The sequence below is a fragment of the Vipera berus genome (assembly GCF_964194415.1).
Source record: "Vipera berus genome assembly, chromosome: 5".
NCBI classification, from domain to species: Eukaryota; Metazoa; Chordata; class Lepidosauria; order Squamata; family Viperidae; genus Vipera; species Vipera berus.
Window position 1 is genome coordinate 16,632,920 of NC_138207.1, and position 20,193 is coordinate 16,653,112.

The following is a 20,193-nucleotide window of genomic DNA, read 5'->3' on the forward strand; positions in this document are numbered from 1 at the left end:
GGAGAAACAGACCATTAATAAATCTTTCAGCTAGCTACCCATTCTTTGCTTTATGGATGTTTTTGAATACATGACTCGCGGTAGATTTTGTCTAGACTGGGCTTGTGAGCATCTGCATACTTATTTGAAAGTTAGTGCCCTAAAACAGCACTGCAGAGCTTTTTAACTGAATGTAGAATTTGTGCACATTCATAAATGAGTTGTGAGATAGCAAGGACAATGTGTGCAAATCACAACAAGGAGGAACTGTGGTGTCCAGCCATGATGGCATGCCATAAATGGGCTGGGAACACAAACACACCCCCTCTCTTTTTCTTCCAGTCCTGATATATTTAATCTGTCAGAGTCTGTGAAAGAGAATTCAAAATTGCAAAATATTAGAGCTGGAACTTTTTCAAGTCCCTTTTGTATCAGGAAAGTGAGTGAATCTTCCCCATTGGTTTGAGAAGCAGACAGCAAGAAAATCAAAGAATCCCCATCTTAACAAACTGAAATGGGTTTCTGAAGGATACACATTCTGATTCCAAGATTCTGTAACCTAACCCCATTTTTCTTTTCAATGAAGCTGGTTACTGTAATAAAACCCTGTGAGAACCTAGCCTTTTTGATCTTGAGCAGCTGCTTTGGGTTTGACACCAAGGGGAAGACCTGCCCTCTTTGCAGTTACAGAATTTACAAGCCCTCACCCCAAACCTGACAGCTGACCCTCTGTAGCTTTGATCTCCACCGCTTTTACCTTTTTCAGGCTACAGAAAACACCTGGAGTTTTAGGATGTTTCCCAGGATTATGCAGCTATCATGTGAGCTTAAAAAAAGATATTTTTTATGGAAGTGCCAACAGGTATAGTATAGGTACCCAGACCTGCTTTGAAACACCATTTCAGCTTTGATCGAAGATGCTACTGATCCCTAGCCTAGGAGAATTTTTCTAATTCTATAATTCTATGCTAGCTTTCCTCCTCTGTGGTTCTCCTTGTTCCAAAAATTGTTTTACTGGGCTTTTTTCTGTCTCTGGTTTAACTTCCGAATGGTCCGGGTAAGGTTATTCTCTTTTAGGAAGCCATAGCTTGGATATATTAACTCTGTGAAAACAGGTTTGGATATGAAATGCCTCTCCTAGTTTTATTTTTGGAGTTGGTGTGGAGCAATACTGACAAAATAAGAGCATCAGTGACAGAGAAAAAAAAGTGTATCTGTGGGCAGATCTGGACTAAAGTCTGCACGAAATAGTTGTTGTTAGCTGCGAAGTCGTGTCTGACCCATCGCAACCCTATGGACAATGTTCCTCCAGGCCTTCCTGTCCTCTACCATCTTCTGGAGTCCATTTAAGCTCACGCCTACTGCTTCAGTGACTCCATCCAGCCACCTCATTCTCTGTCGTCCCCTTCTTCTATTGCCCTCAATCTTTCCCAGCATTAGGCTCTTCTCCAGTGAGTCCTTCCTTCTCATTAGGTGGCCAAAGTATTTGAGTTTTAGCTTCAGGATCTGGCCTTCTAAAGAGCAGTCAGGGTTGATCTCCTCTAGGACTGACCAGTTTGATCACCTTGCAGTCCAAGGGACTCACAAGAGTCTTCTCCAGCACCACAGTTCAAAGGCCTCAATTCTTTGGCGCTCGGCCTGTCTTATGGTCCAACTTTCACTGCCATACATTGCAACTGGGAAGACCACATTCTTGACTATGTGCACTTTTGTTGACAGGGTGATGTCTCTGCTTTTTAGTGTGCTGTCTAGATTTGCCATGGCTTTCCTCCCAAGGAGCAAGCGTCTTTTAATTTCTTGGCTACAGTCCCCATCTGCAGTGATCTTGGAGCCCAGGAAAATAAAATCTGTCACTACCTCCATTTCTTCCCCATCTATTTGCCAGGAATTGAGAGGGCCGGATGCCATGATCTTGGTTTTCTTAACGAAATAGTGGAATGTACCAATTTCAGCTAGAATTGGTTACAAATGAACTTTCAAAATCTTTTGTCAAATTGATGGGCAGAGAAATTGCATGGATTTCCCAGAGGATCAATTCTCCGATTCTTTGTCAAGGGTAGGATTTCTCTTTTGTGATGTCAGCCATCCCATTTATGGTGACACCCCTTTTTGGTGCCATCAACAAAACTCAATGGAAGAAGTTACCTTATAATTTAACTGAGCCATGGCATACCAGGGAAAATGCAGCCCACTGTGGAGGGCTGCAAAGGGCGGTGCAGCAAATGTTTCATGTGCCACCTGTGAAAATGTCTTAGAAACTCTCTTCAACTTTGAAAGAAGTCTCAAAAGCTAACTTTACTAAGAGTAATAAAAAAGTGTAGCATTATAAATACAAAAAAATATTTTATGTTTATTTCTTTATTTACACAATAAAGTATGACATGAATAATCTCTCTTTTGTATTCAATTCCTAAATGCTAATGATTAATCTTTGGTGGGGGTGGGGTTTGTACTCAGTTTGTAAATTTAAGAAAACCCCTAAAACTAATTCAGGAGCCCTTGGTTGCATAAATTTTATCCTGCCTTATGACCTCTCTAAAAATGCTTCTTCTTTTAGGAAGATGCATTGCTCCAGATTTCTGTTGAGCAACACTGCACTTAGTTGATACTAAGTGATACTAAGTTGATACTAAATACTCCCCTGTGTGTTAATGATTTACCTGTGGAGATGGTTACCAGCATCAAATTCCTGGGTGTGCAGATAACGAGTAGGCTGGCTTGGTCGTTCAACAGCGAGACACTGGTGAAGCAGGCACAGCAGCGCCTGCATTTTCTGCATCGCATGAGAAAAGCACATCTTCCTTCCCCACTTTCTATAGAGGGATGATCGAGAGCATCCTGTCATACAGCATCACAGTCTGGTTTGGAAGCATCACTGCTTTAGACAGGAAGGCAGTGCAGACAGTGGTGAGGATGGCTGAAAAGATCATTGGCAGTTCCCTCCCTTCCATCCAGGACACAGCACATAAGCGTTGCTTGAGCAGGATCCACAGTATTGTCTGGGATGCTACACATCATCTTCACGACCTGTTTTCCTTGTTACCTTCTGGGAGGAGGCTTCATGGTATCTAGAGCAGAACATCCAGATTCAGTCACAGTTTTGTTCCATACAGTATCAATCTTGTGAACTCTCAAGCTTCCTCTTGCCGCTACATATTCAAGATGGCCAGCGATCAATATTTATATGTATTTATCTGTAAGGGTGTAGGTATATACCTATGCATGTATATAACATGTTTATATGTGTGTTATGTACGTGTACACTTTTGAGAGCAGGGAACAGAATTTCATGTTTAATGTGTGCCCACAATTTAAAAAAATGACAGATTATCTATCTGTCTATCATCTATCTATCTATCTATCTATCTATCTATCTATCTATCTATCTATCTATCTATCTATCTATCTATCTATCTATCTACCCATGCATCTATCTATCTATCTATCTATCTATCTATCTATCTATCTATCTATCTATCTATCTTGATAGTTTTGGCATCAAAAAGGGTTAAGCTGTCAGTGTTCAAATACATGCACGGGAAATACATAGCAGAACACCCAGGCATGCCTGTGTGTGGTATGTGGTGTGTGTTTGTAATTCTGTGTAGCTTCATGCCTTGAGAATCTAGCATTCTGATACAGTAGCTGAGTCCAGCAGAAAGCACCATCCAGCATTTGAAGAGGCTAAAATAGTAAGCACACAGCTTTATAAGGAGATATAAATACTAGGGCTAGCAAAAACTTTGGATGCAATCTCCAAAGGGTGTTGTATGCTGTCAATCTTGTCAGTATGCAAGTATTTAAAGGTACAGCTGACATATTATGTTCTCCTGCACTTGGAAAATATTGCACAGCCCTAACTGAGAGGAGAGGTCCCAGTACAGAAATAGACAGACAATTGTGGCTTTCTCCTGGCTGGTCCTTTTATAACCATTTCATTCACTGCACCACCCAGTCTGTTGTAAATGAGAAATGGTCTAGATATGCCACAATACGGAGCAGGAGCAGTCATTTGGCAACAAAGCTTATGCAGAGAACAGGAAAATGTCTTCTCTGTTTTCTTGCTGCCTCAGCAAACGAAAGGTCTCAATTTAGAACCAGTTTGGTAAAGTGGTTAAGGCATCAGACTAGAAACTGGGAAACTTAGAGTTCTAGTCCTGCCTTAGGCACAAAGCCAGCTAGGTAAACTTGGGTCAGTCACTTTCTCTCAGACCTAGGAAGAAAGTAATGACAAATTGTGAAATCTTGCCAAGAAAACAACAGTCTTTTCCAGGTAGTTGGCAAGAGTCAAAAGACCAACTCGAAGACATTAAACAAAAGTTCTGAATTTGGCAGCTTCAGAGCCATTATGATTTAGGGATTATGTCGTATTAGAATGGGGAAATTTGGATTCAGTTCCACCAACAGATACGTGGGAACCCACTAGCAGGACTCAAGCCAGTAGCAGCAACAACTGGGGTTAAATTTGGAGAAAGGTTCTATCAAATAATAATACTATAGTATTTACAGCTAGAAATCCAACTCTCTTCCTCCTCCCCATGACAAAAACGTGTGTGTGTGTGTGTGTGTGTATGTGTGTGTGTGTATTTCAAGGATGTTCAAGGATGCGGCTTTGATCTCTTCAGTTTCACTCATTTATTTGCTCCTGAGGAACTCAAGACATCATAAATAATCCCCTGTCCTCCAGTGTTATCTAGATACAACAGTCTTGAGGGATTGTTTGGGATAAGACTTAGTGACTGGTGCAAGGTCACCAGGGAATTCCCACGTTCTGTGTAGAGCTGCATCTGGACTTTCATATCCCCATCCTGTCTACTACACAATGCTAATCTTTTGGTTTCCATTGCAAATTCCAGTTCCCCTCAAAAGTCACAAAACTGTGTGAAAGGGGAAGGTCTGTCAGTTTTCTTGATATATATATGACTGTGATATGCTGTTTGGACACCAGACCAGCCTTTCTCAGATGTCTTCCACATGTTCCCATCTAGCACGGCCACGTATACAATATAGAAGATGACCTTTTTTCATATTTCCATAATAATTAGGGCTTCAGTGACTTATTGCTGACTCAAGACGCAAGTCTTTTGAATAAGCATTGGCTGCAATTCAAGAGCATTTTGGAGCATCCCACAATGAACATGCTTGTGGCATGTTATGTATATGTGCTGAAGCAGAGCCTGCACAGAGTTGAGATTTATTTTTGGTGGCTAGATGGACATATCCATACAGTTTTCCTGGCAACATTGTGGCAGTGATTTGCCTTAGGATTCTTCTGGAATAAGTTTTTTTAAAAAATTTCTAAACTGTGGAAGGTTCTGGAAGTTTATCATTTAAGTACTCTCCATATCCAACTATGTTTAACCTTTTTGCTTACTTAGGTGCTGCCGTCTGAGTTGGGCATATAACTGAGGATCATAACAAAACTTGATTGTTAACCACGGTAACATTACCACTGAGTATGGATCAAGGGGTACATCTCAAATCTTCCCTCCTCATTAAATAACCACCACAGTGGCTGATGTAAGAGGTTTTTGAATGATCACATGTACCTAGATTATTATTTTGGTGCTTGTTTTAATAAATGCCACCAGACATAAATGCCCTGTGGTCCTAACAACATTGCACAATTATTATTTAATTTTCACCAGTCAGTTTACAACTGGTGATGCCACTTGCCTTCCTGTTCATCCTCTTCATAAGTAACGCCTGTAACTGGGTTATTTGTATAATAATTTTAAAAAGCACTACAGGTAGTCCTTGACTTACAGCCATTCATTTAGTGACCATTTGAAGCTGCAGCATAGCTGAAAAAAGTGACTTATGACTGTTTGTCAAACGTATGACTGTTGCAGCATCCCCAAGCTGTATGATCGAAATTCAGAGGCTTGGCAACTGATTCATACTGCATTTATGATGGTGGCAGTCTCCCAGCATCATATCGTCCCCTTCTGTGACCTTCTGACAAACGAAATCAATGGGGAAACCAGATTCACTTAACAACTGTGTTACTAACTTAACAACTGTAGCAATTAAGTTAACAACTGTGGCAAAAAAATCATAAAATGGAGCAAAACTCAATTAACAACTGTCCCGCTTAGCAACAGAAACTTCGGGGTCCATTGTGGTCATTAGCTGAGAACAATTAACCAGTGGAATAGCTTGCCTTCGGATGTTTTGGGGGCTTCATTGCTGGAGGTTTTTTAATAAAAGACTGGACAGTCCCTTGTCTGAAATGGTATAGGATCTCCTGCTTGAGCAGAGGGTTGGGCTAGAAGATCTCCAAGGTCCCTTCCAACTCTATTCTGAATTTAATTCCTTCATTGACATTCTTATTTGTGTCGTGGCTTAAAATCCTCCAAAGCAATCTGACGTTTGTCCTTTTTAGATCTCCGAAAGCACTGTTCAGAAAGCGCTTAATATCTTTGAAACAAAAACAGAACTTTGAGAATGTTCACTTAATATATTCTGGATGTGAGGCATCGGATGGCTTTTTTTTTCTCTCTCCACCTTTTAGGGTTTCCTCCTTCCATTCTAACATTCTGCTTGCCAGGGTGTGGTTTTCCCTGGCTGAGCAACTTCATAGGCTGAAGGATTTCGTGGGCTGGGTTTTCCCTCAAACTGCCTCTGGAACCAGCTCTGAGCTATCGGGTGCTGAAGAGACGTAGCAAAAACGCCGCCGACTGTTGCTTCCCCTGCACTGTGCTTCTTTTTCTTTTGCTGAACCACAGCATGAATATTTAACAAGGAGAGAGGGCTAAGTGTTGCTTTTTAGAAGGACAATGGGGCACTTCCCTTTCCTGGGGCACAAGGTTAGTAAACTTCAAACTTCGTCTTCCTTGTGTCAAATGTCCTGTCATCCCTCATGACTCCGTGGAGCAACCAGTGGAATAAAACGGTCTTTTTTTTTAAAAAAAAAAAAGACTGCTGTATGGCTGCTGAGAGGGGGGAAATGACTTTATATTTAAGGAAATGGTGTGTATGCTTTTGGAGGAAAGGCAAGGGTGATGATGGAAATTTGGTGCTAAAAATGTCCCTGCTGTCTTGTGCAAGCTTCTGAATTGCTTCTTTCGCTTGGATTTTTTGAGTCCTGTTTTTAGTTTGCTTTTGGTGGAGTTTCAGGAAAAGGAGCCGAGAAGTTTTTGAAATGGGGAATGGGGAATGAGCTAAACTTTTAGAAAAAAAAACGGGCTGTTCAAAGTTTCGGTTTGAAAGTGTGTTCTCCAGCTACTTATGTACTGTAGGTTAGACACCTCTGCCTATTTTGCTAAGTAGAAGGTGGAGAAATTGCTAGGGGTGCTTTAAAATCGGCATGCCTTTTATTCCCATGGGGATCTTTACCAAACAAAACCAGTCAGCATCAGGCAATCCTAAAATCAGATAATATGCAGATACTGTATGCACATATTTGACAACCATTCTTGAACTTGTAATGAATAATCATCAGATGGGTCCATAAACTGTACCAATGACACAAAAATATGTATCTGGCAAGGAAACAATTTGTGAACATGGAAGGACAGACAGACTGATCATATTCTTTAAAATTGTTCTTCGTTTAGCTATGAAACTCAGTGGTAACCTTAGACCCATCATTAGCTCCAACCTAACAGACTTTATAGGGTTAGTCATATGAAGAGAAAACTAAGTAAATGGGTGAAGAATTATGTAAACCATCCAAAGTAATGGGGACGGGGTAAATTTGTCAATGCAGATAAAACTGCAGTTGTTGAAAATGCCCTTTCAATTTAAACCTCCAGAGGGTGAAATGACAGTGGACAGTTTATGATCACCTGGATGGTTCTGGTCTGGTGTTTAGTATCCTATCAACTGCATCCAAGTGACATTTGCTGCAAGATTTAGAACTGCAGAGCAAGCCTAAATGGTGCCATCCAATTCTCCAAATTCTTGATAAACATGCTTGCCTTTGTAGCAATTTGAGTTCAGGAAATCAGGAAGCAGTGTGTGTCTTCTCTGCAAGACTCCCAGTATGACCTTTGCATCAATTGATTTGCCTAGAAAGCAGACATGGGGAGCAGATCTGATGTTATTTGTATTGTTCTCAGAATGAGGGATTTGAAACCAATGCATGTGTTCATACATTTTATAGATGGAAATGGAAGTCAGCTAATTAGGATTAGGGTAGGGCTATGAGATCTGTGTTGCAAAAATATAAAGCATCACTAGATGGTAGCAAAAAATATTGAAGGACCGCCACCCCTGCTGCCATCTTGTGGTAATTTGGATTTTTGAAGCACTGGTCTGATGGCCTAGGTAAGGGGATATAATCTTGAAAATAATAGAGGATGTATTGCATGACAAACACTGGAAGTTGTATTTCAACAACTCTGGAAAATGTCAGCTTGGTGAAAGCTATTTTTCAATATTCAAGGACAGACTCCTGAGAAATATACAAAATGTTTCTGCCGATACACTCATTGACAGAAATTTTGCATCAGTACTTCAGGTATAGGAGACTAAGTAGACCACAGGTGTCAAACCTGATCCTGTCACGTGATGTATTGTGACATATCACGACATTTTTTGCCTTTGCAGAGCCGGGCTGGGTGTGGCCTCCATGTGATGCATCCAGCCCACAGGCTGCCAGTTTGACACCCCTGAAGTAGACCATACTAGAATTGCCTTGTGCATTTGGCAACTCTTCAAATGTATTTGGACCTCCACTTATGGATTCTTGGCAGATATGGTTTTTGCATTGTCAGTGCAAAGGTTTGGAGGACTGCTTTCTGGAGATTGTTTCTCAGCCTCAGCAACTTTACCATGTATGAACTTTTCCTGAGTGGAAAAGAAGCAGTAATATGGATACAAAAAAGGAGGAGTGTTCAAATCACTGCACGTGAAGCTTTGATTAGCATTTGCATAAAGGAAAATCTGCCCAAGAAGAATTGCTTGCGGGCTTCTTCCTGAATGCTTCTTTTTAAGCATCAAGCATTTGGGAATTGAGCCAGCATTAATTCACCCGGTAGGAAATCGCATATTAACATTGACTAGAATATAAAATCAGTAAACCATTTTGCTCTGCCTGCATTTCTTCAAGTCATACATGTAGAAGGTAGTATGTTTATTGAATAACTTGCATGGCATTCCTTCAGTAGTAGTGTACTTCTTAAAAGGGAAAGTCAAGAGCCAGCTTAATTGTGTGACTTATTTATTGCTGAAGTTTTGGAATTCCTTGGAGCAAGTTTGCAAACGAGGGCTGGCAGGCTTTCCAACCAATGTATCTTGCTTTCTTTGCTGTCCTTGAGCAGAATCTATTCAGGATCAGTTTGGACCTTTCTGTGGTTCAGATGTGGGCTTTATGTTGAGCATCCACTGCTATTTGTTTAGCAATTACTGTTCTTTGAATGCAAAATTCTCTGGTTGCCTGTTGGAAGGCAGCATTAATGGTGATGGGTAGGTTGCCCAGTCAGATTTCCCCCTGATGTGCGGGGGATTGTAACAGTCAGCAAGGTAATTTTGTCCAAGTCCCAAAACATCTGGAAGACATCCTATTGGAGAAGCTAGTACAACAAAAGAACTACATTAGAGATAATTTTAGCTGCTTCTTTGTCCTAAAACATCACTTTTCTTTTTACTGAAAGTAAGTTCAAGCAGGTTGTAATAAAATAGAACAAATTTCAAAAAATTAAGCCCAAACTTGACATCATATCCTATCAGTAGCCGAAGCTCAACCCAAAGCATAGATGAATAGGTAGGATCTTTGATGATACAAAGGATTCAGCACCAGTTGGGCTTGGATGAGGAAGGAATTCCATAATTGAAGAACTACCAATATTGAGAACATCCTCTGCCAAGTTGCCACGGGATAAATATCTGGGAAGAATGCCATTAAGATGGCATCCCAATTCGACCTTAATTGACAGGCAGGTACATAAAGGAAAGGAAGATTCATTCACACTGTTAGCACATTTTTAAAAAATCTTCAGCCGTACCCATCCTGAACATTACACCAAATCATGGATGAAGTAGAGCTGGTCTGCTGTAGTGGTTAAGGCTCCAGGCTAGAAAATGAGACCATGGGTTTTAGCCTAGCCTTAGGCACAGAACTGTGACCTTAGGCCAGTCACTCTGTGTCAGCTGTAGGAAGAAGCAATGTCAAACTAATTTTGAAATTTTGCCCCCCAAATTGCAGGGACTAATCCAGGCAATTACAAGGAGTCAAAAACTGATTGAAAAGCACGTGTGTGCGCATGCACACACACACGCACATACAGAGAGAGAGAGAGAGAGAGAGAGATTGAATAATACACAAAAAGTACAAAAAAAGTGGCTGTAGCTATTGCTATCATAACCTGATCTCTAAATTTCTTTGTCAAAGATAAATTACTTGGAGACCAAGTAATCCAGCTGACAGTCCTTGAAGTTTAGCCTAGTCAGGAAACAGATACCATGATAATTATTGGAATTCTACTTTGTTGCTGTAGGATATATTAACAGAATCCCAAAAGCCTGGTAGAGATTCATCCTCTCCCTTATATACAACAGAGAATAAAGATGGGGTTATCTTGAGGGGTTTTTTTTCTTTTCATTCCTTCCTTTTCCAAGAGCTAAGCTGATGTTTATTTAACTGATCTTGCATTCCTTCTTCAAGTATATCTTCACACTTCTCTACACTAACCTGGACAAATAAATGGGGACATTTGTAAGTGTTATTGTGGTGTCCTTGCTACAACTCATATACTGTAGGTCAGACATGTCAAACACAAGGCCCGGGGGCCGGATCCAGCCCGCGAAGTGGTTTTATGTGGCCCGCGAAGCCATCTTGGAAACAGTGAGGGAACGGCCCCCAGTGTCTTGGCCCTGGCCCAGAGACCCTCCTTCTGCCAGAGACCCTCAGATCTGTCCCACTCCTGCCCAGGCCCCCATAGGCACCCTTGATGCGAACAATGTCGAGCTGGCCACGCCCACCCAGTAGGCCATACGCACTCTAGCCACGCCCACCCAGTAGGCCACACCCACCTTGGCCATACCCACACGGCCCCCTGAGGACAACCGCAATGCTGATGCGGCCCTCAATGAAATTGAGTTTGACACCCCTGCTGTAGGTGATTATGCGAATGGTTTGTGGTAGATAGTGTTTTTTCTTCTTCTTCTAAACTTGACAATACATAGGTGATCTTGAACAAGGCAAAAAACAACACCACACATTTGTGCTGCATTAATGCAGAAAAATTATATATACAGCATATATACACATGACATCTGAAATAAAAGTGAAATTTCAAAATTTCAAAATGTTGCCATGGCATTCATAGAATTATTATTATTATTATTATTTTGCTTTTTAAAAAAAATAGTGGGTAAATATGTCTTGTCTTCACACCAGATAAATCTTTGAAACTGGTCTCAAGTGGTACTAATCTATTTTGGTGTCATTGCACACCAAATTTATAAATGAGAGCCGTCTTAAAAATAAAACCAACAAATCTTAGTGCTGTCAATATATTGTTTGTTATTGTATTTTACGTAAGTTATTATTTTTATACAGTGCAAGCTGCATAAAAACATTGGTACAGTCCTCCTTCAGCCACTACTCCTTCAGTGACCATTTGAAATTACATCAGCATTGAATGGGAGGATTTTTCATAGATGCTTCATCACAACATCCCTGTGAGCACATGATTACCACTTGTGTCCTTGGCAACCAGTTTGAAATTACAATCATGGCAGCATCCCAAGGTCATGTGATTGTCATATGCAATCTTCACTGTCAGTTTCCAACAAGCAGTCGCATAGGTGACACAGATGGTAGCAGAAATTTGATCAATAAATAAAAGTCAATGGGGAAGTCAGCATGAGTTCACCAATGGCAAGCCCACAACTGCAAGACGCAGCAACTGCATGAGATTCACTTAACAATGGCTACTGAGGCTGCCATCGTAAGTTGGTGTGGTCATGTGAAGTTGCATCTTATGACCACATCACTCAGCAATGGAGTTCCCAGTTACAATTACTGCCAGTAATACCTTACAGTTTCATTCGTTATTCCAGGGGTTCTTAACCCCCGGGCCAGGGCCCACTATTGGGCTGTGGTCCATTCAGAACTGGTCCGTGGAAGTATACTCGCAGCTCCACTTGTGTGAGTGGCAGATACACGTGGTCATGCATGAAGCTCCTTTTGTGCAAGCCGGTCCGCCATGCTGCAAAGACTGGGGACTGCTACATTATTCCATACTTGTGCATTCATACCTTGAGGGCGATTGTTTTTCCCCCACAACATTTATTTACAGTCAACAGCAGATTTAGTCTGGATACATTCTTACTGCTAATAATACTTGTCTAATATTTTTCCCAGTCTTACTTCTGGCTTCCTGATTATCAAATCTTTTACTGAAGTCACAAAAGCTTCTGTTATGATTATTTCCTTAGTGGAAAGTTGCGGAAGGAACCATGTCTCCGCATCTTCCTTAGAAGGACTAGCTTCAGCCAAAGCAGAAATCAAAATGTGACTTTCGTCTGTTAGGAAAAGCTGGATTTCAGATTATCCTGGACATGTATGGGCGGGTTCTTACTGGCCAGGGATTGGATTTAGGAGCGGTGGTGGTACAGGGGTTTCTGAAAAAAACTGTTTTTAGAGTTCAGGAACTCCTTCACCCTTGCAAAGTGAATCTGGAAGAACATGATATCCAGTGAAAAAAATTGTGAGGCAAGGAACTTAATCGTTCCACTACCAGCTTAAAATGTTTGTTTCTCAATTGCGTTTTAGGCAGTAGCCAGGAGATCAAGATCTTCAGACTGGGAAAAGTAGTTAGGAGAGAAGATTTATTTGTGCTTCTTGTAAAAGGAAATTCTCCTTTGAATAGCCACCAACTATCAGCAAAAAGGCTTAAGAGGAGACATTCTTTCAAGTAATTAAAATTATTTTTTAATACTTCTTTTGAATACCCAGGATAGTACAGAGAGCTGTGAATGATAAGGCTGGTATTCTTATTTTAAATTTCTGGGAGCCTACAGGAGATGGAACTTTGCCAAGGCTATTTCCCTATAGCTGCAATCTCACCCTGTGATGTGAGAAATTTCAGCTAATAAGTAACTAATTATTATTGGAATTTGGAACACAGCATGCATTTCCATTGAATTCACATTCACTGACCTTTCATTGCAAAATATGAAGGTTCACACTCAAATAAACAGAATTGGATGTTTGTGATCAATCATACTGTCAGTTGAGGTCCAATTTTCATCATAAAATGTCTGAAATGTCCTTTGAGACTCCCAGATGGCCCTCTTTGGCATAAATAATAGGGACAAAATCCCACATCAGTTGTCAGAATGATTGATTGGCTTCTTTCTTTTATTCTTCCTTAGTAATTAAAAAAACCTTTCTCCTTTAGCTAGTTAAAGGAGGCACTCTGAGCAAGATTTGAAATAAGAAAATCTGGTTGTTGTTTTTTTAAACCAATGGTTAACTTTGCTGAACTACCTAGATCAGGAAAAGAGATATTAGTAAAGGTGATATTTGATTATTTCTTTTGTAACCCTTTTCTCCAAGCTAAATCTTTTATTACAGTACTAACATGAAAAATTATTTTTCTTTAATTCAAAACAATTTACAGTATCTTAAGCCAATTATCTTATTAGGATCCTTTTAGATCTGCTAAAAATATGGGGATGGGCCCTTTCTTAAGGTTGGTTGTCGACTTAAATTCAAAGCTATCTTCCTTTGGGAAAGATATGCTAACTGCTTTTTTTCGGGAGGGAACTTCAGACACAACATTTATGTCTGCCTTCTCCCCTCGCCCCTCCTCTTCCCCGCAGAGGTAATTGCATATAGTCTGTAATATGTATTTGGAGAAAAAGCATGCAAGGAAAGGTTTAAACACCTTTTACCAGAATGCTGTGTTTTTTTCTTTAATATTAAATAACAGGGAGTTAGAAGTTGCTAAGATGTGTAAAGGGACTAAAATGCTTACCCCTTCAGCTGTACTTATTGAAATAATAGGTACAGATATTCCTTCACTTGCGACCACAATTGACCCCAAGATTTCTGAGGCTCAGCAAAACACTTATTCAGTGAATTTTGCCCCATTTTATGACCTTTCTTGCCACAGTTGTTAAGCGAATCACCTGCAGTTGTTAAATTAGCAACACAGTTGTTAAGCGAATCTGGCTTCCCCATTGACTTTGCTTGTCAGAAGGTTACAAAAGGTGGTCACAGGGCCCCCAGGACACTGCAACCGTCATAGATGTGAACCAGCTGTCAAGCATCTGAATTTTGATCAGACCATGGGGATGCTGCAGTGGTTTTAAATCTGAAAAATGGTCATAAGTCACTTTTTTCACTGTCATTGCAACTTCAAACAGTCACTAAATGAATGGCTGTAAGTCAAAGACTCACCTGTATTGACTCAGCCTTCCATCCTTCCGAGGTCGGTAAAATGAGGACTCAGATTGCTGGGGGCAAGATGCTGACTCTATAAACCGCTTAGAGAAGCCTGTAAAGCCCTCTAAAGCGGAATATAAGTCTAAGTGCTATTGCTATCACACAGTCCCCTTTGCTTTCTCTAATTTAAATCTAATCTCATTCAAGATTCATTGGGTGCTGTCTATCATCAACAGGTTAAGTCAGGTTAAGCTGCTGTGCTGATCCTCTTCTGTGTGAGGAATGTCTCATCCTTCATCATCGGGGCTAAAATGTGTTCAGCCAGGATGTTAATTAGTAAGCAAGTCAACAAAGCAGAAGGTTCTTGATAAGTCTTCTGCTTTTTACCTTGTTAAAGGGTGAGTTAAATGGGGAAGCTCATAGGTTCAAAATGTTGAAATTCCTGGAACGTCAGCCTGTACATTGTGAGACATTGTACAGCAGTCAAAATAAGGCCGTGAGGAAATACATTTTCTGGATCAAGAGGAGTCGGAAAGATGCCACATTCCTGGCACGTTACAGTGCTAAATGAATGGAAATGGCCCAATTTATATGGCTTCAAAAAATAAAGACGCTTGAGTCAAGTTCACCTCCTGGTGGCTACACAAACACAGCTTCGTACAGAAAACATCTATTTATGTAGATCTATTTATATAACACTCAGATCCTGAGATTCCAGATGGCCCACAGTGTAGGACTAACCTAACAACCTCAAAAATAGATTTTTGGAAACCCTGCAGAAGGGACTTGTAATTGTCTTCCTTGTGACATTTTGCAGCTCCCCAGATTAACCTACTGACTCGAGAGGCTCTTGTGGTTTCCTACACAAATACTGCAGGTAGTCCTCAGATTATGACAGCAACTGAAAGGGGAAATTGTACTGCTAAACAATGCAGTCGTAAAAATGCAATGTCATCTGACCACATCACTTAGCACTGGCAATCCCGGCATTTCTGGCTGCCAATGTAACCCCAGGACTGCAAGTCATTAGTTGGAAAGAGATGGGAGTCTTAGTCAAGGAGTGAGGTTAGGTTGTGTGGGTGCCATGGGCAGGCACTAGAGCAGGGGTCTTCAAACGTGGCCCTTTTATGACTTGTGGACTTCAACTCCCAGAATTCCTCAGGCAGGCATGCTGGCTGAGCAATTGTGGGAGTTGAAGTCCACAAGTCATAAAAGGACCAAGTTTGAAGACCCCTGCACTAGAGAGTATGGGCAGGCCAGCAGGGGCCATGGGTAGGCATTACACAATACTAGAATATCAATTGGGGATATGGGTGTGTGCCCTGTGAAGCGCAGGTAGGTGGGTACTGCTACAAAGAGTATTGTGATACTCTGTGCTAAATAACCATGGTTTATTACATAAGGCATAATTGTCTCAATTGGCAGAACATGCTAAATTGTGATTTAGGGAAAAAAACAGAGGATGGATTTGGGCAGCACACTGAGACAAAATTCAACAAGGCCCCTTACAGCTTTGTATGTTTCCTGATCACCCCCACTGTACAGGTAGTCCTTGACGTACGACCACAATTGAGCCCAAAGTTTTATGTTGCTTTGTTGTTAGTTGCGAAGCTGTGTCCAACCCATCGCGATCCCATGGACAACATTCCTCCAGACCTTCCTGTCCTCTACCATCTTCTGGAGTCCATTTAGGCTCATGCCTACTGCTTCAGTGACTCCATCCAGCCACCTCATTCTCTGTCGGCCCTTTCTTCTCTTGCCCTCAACCTTTCCCAGCATTAGGTTCTTCTCCAGTGAGTCCTTCCTTCTTATTAGGTGGCCAAAGTATTTGAGTTTCAACTTCAGGATCTGGCCTTCTAAAGAGCAGTCAGGGTTGATTTCCTCTAGGACTGACCGGTTTGATCACCTTGCAGTCCAAGGGACTCGCAGGAGTCTTCTCCAGCACCATAGTTCAAAGGCTTTAATTCTTTGGTGCTCAGCCTTTCTTATGGTCCAAGTTTCACGGCCATACATTGCAACTGGGAAGACCACATTCTTGACTATGTGCACTTTTGTTGACAGGGTGATGTCTCTGCTTTTTAATGTGCTGTCTAGATTTGCCATGGCTTTCCTCCCCAGGAGCAAGCATCTTTTAATTTCTTGGCTGCAGTCCCCGTCTGCGGTGATCTTGGAGCCCAGGAAAATAAAATCTATTTGCTAGGAATTGAGAGGGCCAGATGCCATGATCTTGGTTTTCTTAATGTTAAGTTTCAACCCAGGTTTTGCACTCTCCTTCTTTACCTGCAACAAGAGGCTCTTTAGTTCCTCTTCACTTTCTGCCATTAGAGTGGTATCATCTCCATATCTTAGGTTGTTGATATTTCTCCTGGCAATCTTAATTCCAACTTTTGATTCCTCTAACCCTGCCTTTCTCATGATGTGTTCTGCATATAAGTTAAATAGGTAGGACAACAGTATACAGCCTTGTCAGACTCCTTTCCCAATTTTGAACCAATCAGTGGTTCCATGTCCAGTTCTCACTGTTGCTTCTTGACCCGCATATAGGTTTCTCAAGGGACAAATAAGATGGTCTGGTACTCCCATCTCTTTAAGAACTTGCCACAGTTTGTTGTGATCCACACAATCAAATGCTTTAGCATAGTCAATGAAGCAGGAGTAGATGTTTTTCTGGAACTCCCTAGCTTTCTCCATGATCCAGCGTATGTTGGCAATTTGATCTCTAGTTCCTCTGCCTCTTCGAAATCCTGCCTGTACTTCTGGTAGTTCTCGATCCACATACTGCTGGAGTCTAGCTTGTAGGATTTTAAGCATAACTTTACTAGCATGTGAAATGAGTGCAATGGTGAGATAGTTTGAACATTCTTTGACACTGCCTTTCTTTGGAATTGGAATGTAAACTGATCTTTTCCAATCCTGTGGCCACTGTTGAGTTTTCCAAATTTGCTGGCAAATGGAGTGTAGCACTTTTACTGCATCGTCTTTTAAGATTTTGAATAGCTCAGCTGGAATACTGTCACCTCCACTAGCTTTGTTGTTGCTCAGCTTTCCTAAGGCCCATTTCACTTCACATTCTAGGATGTCTGGCTCGAGGTCAGTGACCACCTCATCGTGGTTATCAGGGATGTTAAGCTCGTTCTTGTATAGTTCTTCTGTGTAATTTTGCCACCTCTTCTTAATCTCTTCTGCCTCTGTTAGGTCCCTGCCATTTTGGTCCTTTATCATGCCCATTTTTGCATGAAACGTTCCCTTCATCTCTCCAATTTTCTTGAAGAGATCTCTGGTCCTCCCTATTCTATTGTTTTCTTCTATTTCTTTGCACTGTTCATTTAAGAAGGCATTCTTATCTCTTCTAGCTATTCTCTGGAATTCTGCATTCAATTGGGCGTATCTTTCTTTTTCTCCCTTGCCTTTCGCTTCCCTCCTGTCCTCAGCTATTTGCAAAGCTTCCTCAGACAACCATTTTGCTTTCTTGCATTTCTTTTTCTTTGGGATGGTTTTAGTTGCTACTTCTTGTACAATGTTGCGAACCTCTGTCCATAGTTCTTCAGGCACTCTGTCTATCAGATCTAATTCCTTAAATCTATTTGTCACCTCTACTGTGTATTTATCAGGGATATGATTTAGTTCATAACTGAGTGGCCTAGTGCTTTTCCCTACTTTCTTCAGTTTAAGCCTAAATTTTGCAACGAGAAGCTTATGTTGCTAAGCCAGACATTTGTTAAGTGAGCTTTGCCCCATCTTATGACCTTTCTTACTACAGTTGTTAAGTGAATCACTGCAGTTCTTAAGTTCGTAACATGGTTGTTATGTGAATCTGGTTTCCCCATTGACTTTGCTTGTCAGAAGCTCACACAAGGTGATCACATGACCATAGGACACGGCAACCATCATAAATATGAGTCATTTGTCAAGCATTTTAATTTTGATCATGTGACCATGAGATGCTGCAACTTTTGTGTGAAAAGCAGTCATAAGTCACCTTTTTCAGTGCTGTCGTAACTTTGAATGGTCACTAAATGAACTGTAGTAAGTCGCGGACTCCCTATATATGTTATGGAATATATACACTTATTGCAGACCTTTGGAAAAAGATTGGAAGGACACATTGACAGTGTTGAGCAAATGGTGTTTCAGAATAGGTAGTACTCATGATGTTTCCATTTCTCAGTTTGTCAATGTTTACCCCATGAAATTAGCTTGGAGACCTTCACGACAATGTCTGTATATGCTTACTTTGATTTGTAAAGCAATTACATTGATGTAAGACCTGTCTTCCTTTTAATACACATTGCTTAGGCAGCAGAACCTGAGTATTGATTTATGCATCCATTTTCTGTTCATCTTTCTAAGCTCTTTAAAATATCTTCCCTTGCAATGAAAGGATAGAGGGAATGCTGTGTGGGAAGAGAAAGACTTTCAGCTTTCTGTTCCCCCCCAACCTCCATTTCATTGTTTGCTGCTGAGGTGATTGAAGATATAAAGGCAGGCAGATGCCTTCACTATTTCTGCCCACATATTTTAAATTACATAAGAATGAATTTCAATATATTGACCACGTAGCTTGTCATTTAGATGTTTTCCCAATGCACCATTCCACTCCCATCCACCCCAGAATGTTGTAGGAGCTTTCTCTCAATTAAAAGCAGATGAAACAACATAAGTGAAAAATTATATAATCACTGCTCTTCATTTGTCAGACAATTCACCCACTCTGATGTATTTTAGAGGTACTGTAATCACCAGGAACCATCTGCCAAAGCAGATGGAAAAGGAGAGAGGCTGTGAAGACTTCTAAGCGAGCAAATGAGCTTATGGGTAGAGTACATGTGAGAAGAAGAAACCACTACGCTCACAGTGGACAAGTTGACTATCTGTTTCCAACTTTGGGACTTATCCAGTAGGCTGACATTAGCTCAGAAGGAAGAGGGATGAAGACTCAATTAACTTACAAACATACAAGCAAAGCACATCTGGATATAGATGGACGGGATCCATCTACAAAGCAGTCAATCTTCTATTCTACATGCAGGATTGAGTAACAGAATAACAGAATTAGAAGGGACCTTAGATGATATGATAGAATAGAATAGAATAGAATAGAATAGAATAGAATAGAATAGAATAGAATAGAATAGAATAGAATAGAATAGAATAGAATAGAATAGAATAGAATAGAATAGAATAGAATAGAACCTTGGAGGTCTTATAGTCCAGTCTCCAGCTCAAGCAGGAGAACCTATACCATCTCAGACAAGTGGCTGTCCAGTCTCTTCTTAAAAACCTCCAGTGATGGAACACCCATGATTTCTGAAGGCAAGCTGTTTTTTAGTTCAACCCCCTGCTTAAGCAGGAAATCTTATACCATTTTACAAATGGCTGTCCAAACTTTTCTTAAAAACAATGAGGGATAGAGCACCCACAACTTCTGAAGACAAACCATTCCACTGATTAACTGTTTTAACTGTCAGGAAATTTCTCCTTGTTTCTAGATTGGTTCTCTCCTCGATTAATTTTGATCCATTGCTTCTTGTCCTGTCTTCAGGTGCTTTGGAGAATGTAGTACTAAAGACTGAGATTTCAATGCTCAAAGTGCCACCTTTTGGGATGGGTGGGAGATGTTTCTTCAAGCCAATCTTGCCTTCTCGTGACTACCTGAAAAAGTCTATGCAGTTGTCCTGTAAGTGGTTTGTCTTTGCCTTCTTTCTAAGAGAGAGACTGGCTCAGATCATCCAACTGGCTTCTTTCCTTAAGCCAAGATTAGAACTCACATTTCAACATTCCTGATGAGTACCTTAACCATTAGACCAGGGGTCCCCAATCCCCAGGCAGCCTGTTCAGATCTGGGTCATGTGCATGCCATATGGGTGCATGTG

General features: G+C 40.9%; 1 protein-coding gene across 1 annotated transcript in view; it reads left to right on the top strand.

Annotated features, from left to right (window-relative positions):
* Positions 1 to 6,767: 6,767 nt before the first annotated feature.
* PLD1 (phospholipase D1) overlaps positions 6,768 to 20,193 on the top strand; it is a gene marked incomplete at its 3' end in the record, with an annotated part of 135,026 nt that continues 121,600 nt past the window's right edge. Inside the window, exon 1 of the mRNA XM_081329791.1 lies at positions 6,768 to 6,788. The remainder of the gene's footprint in view (positions 6,789 to 20,193) is intronic.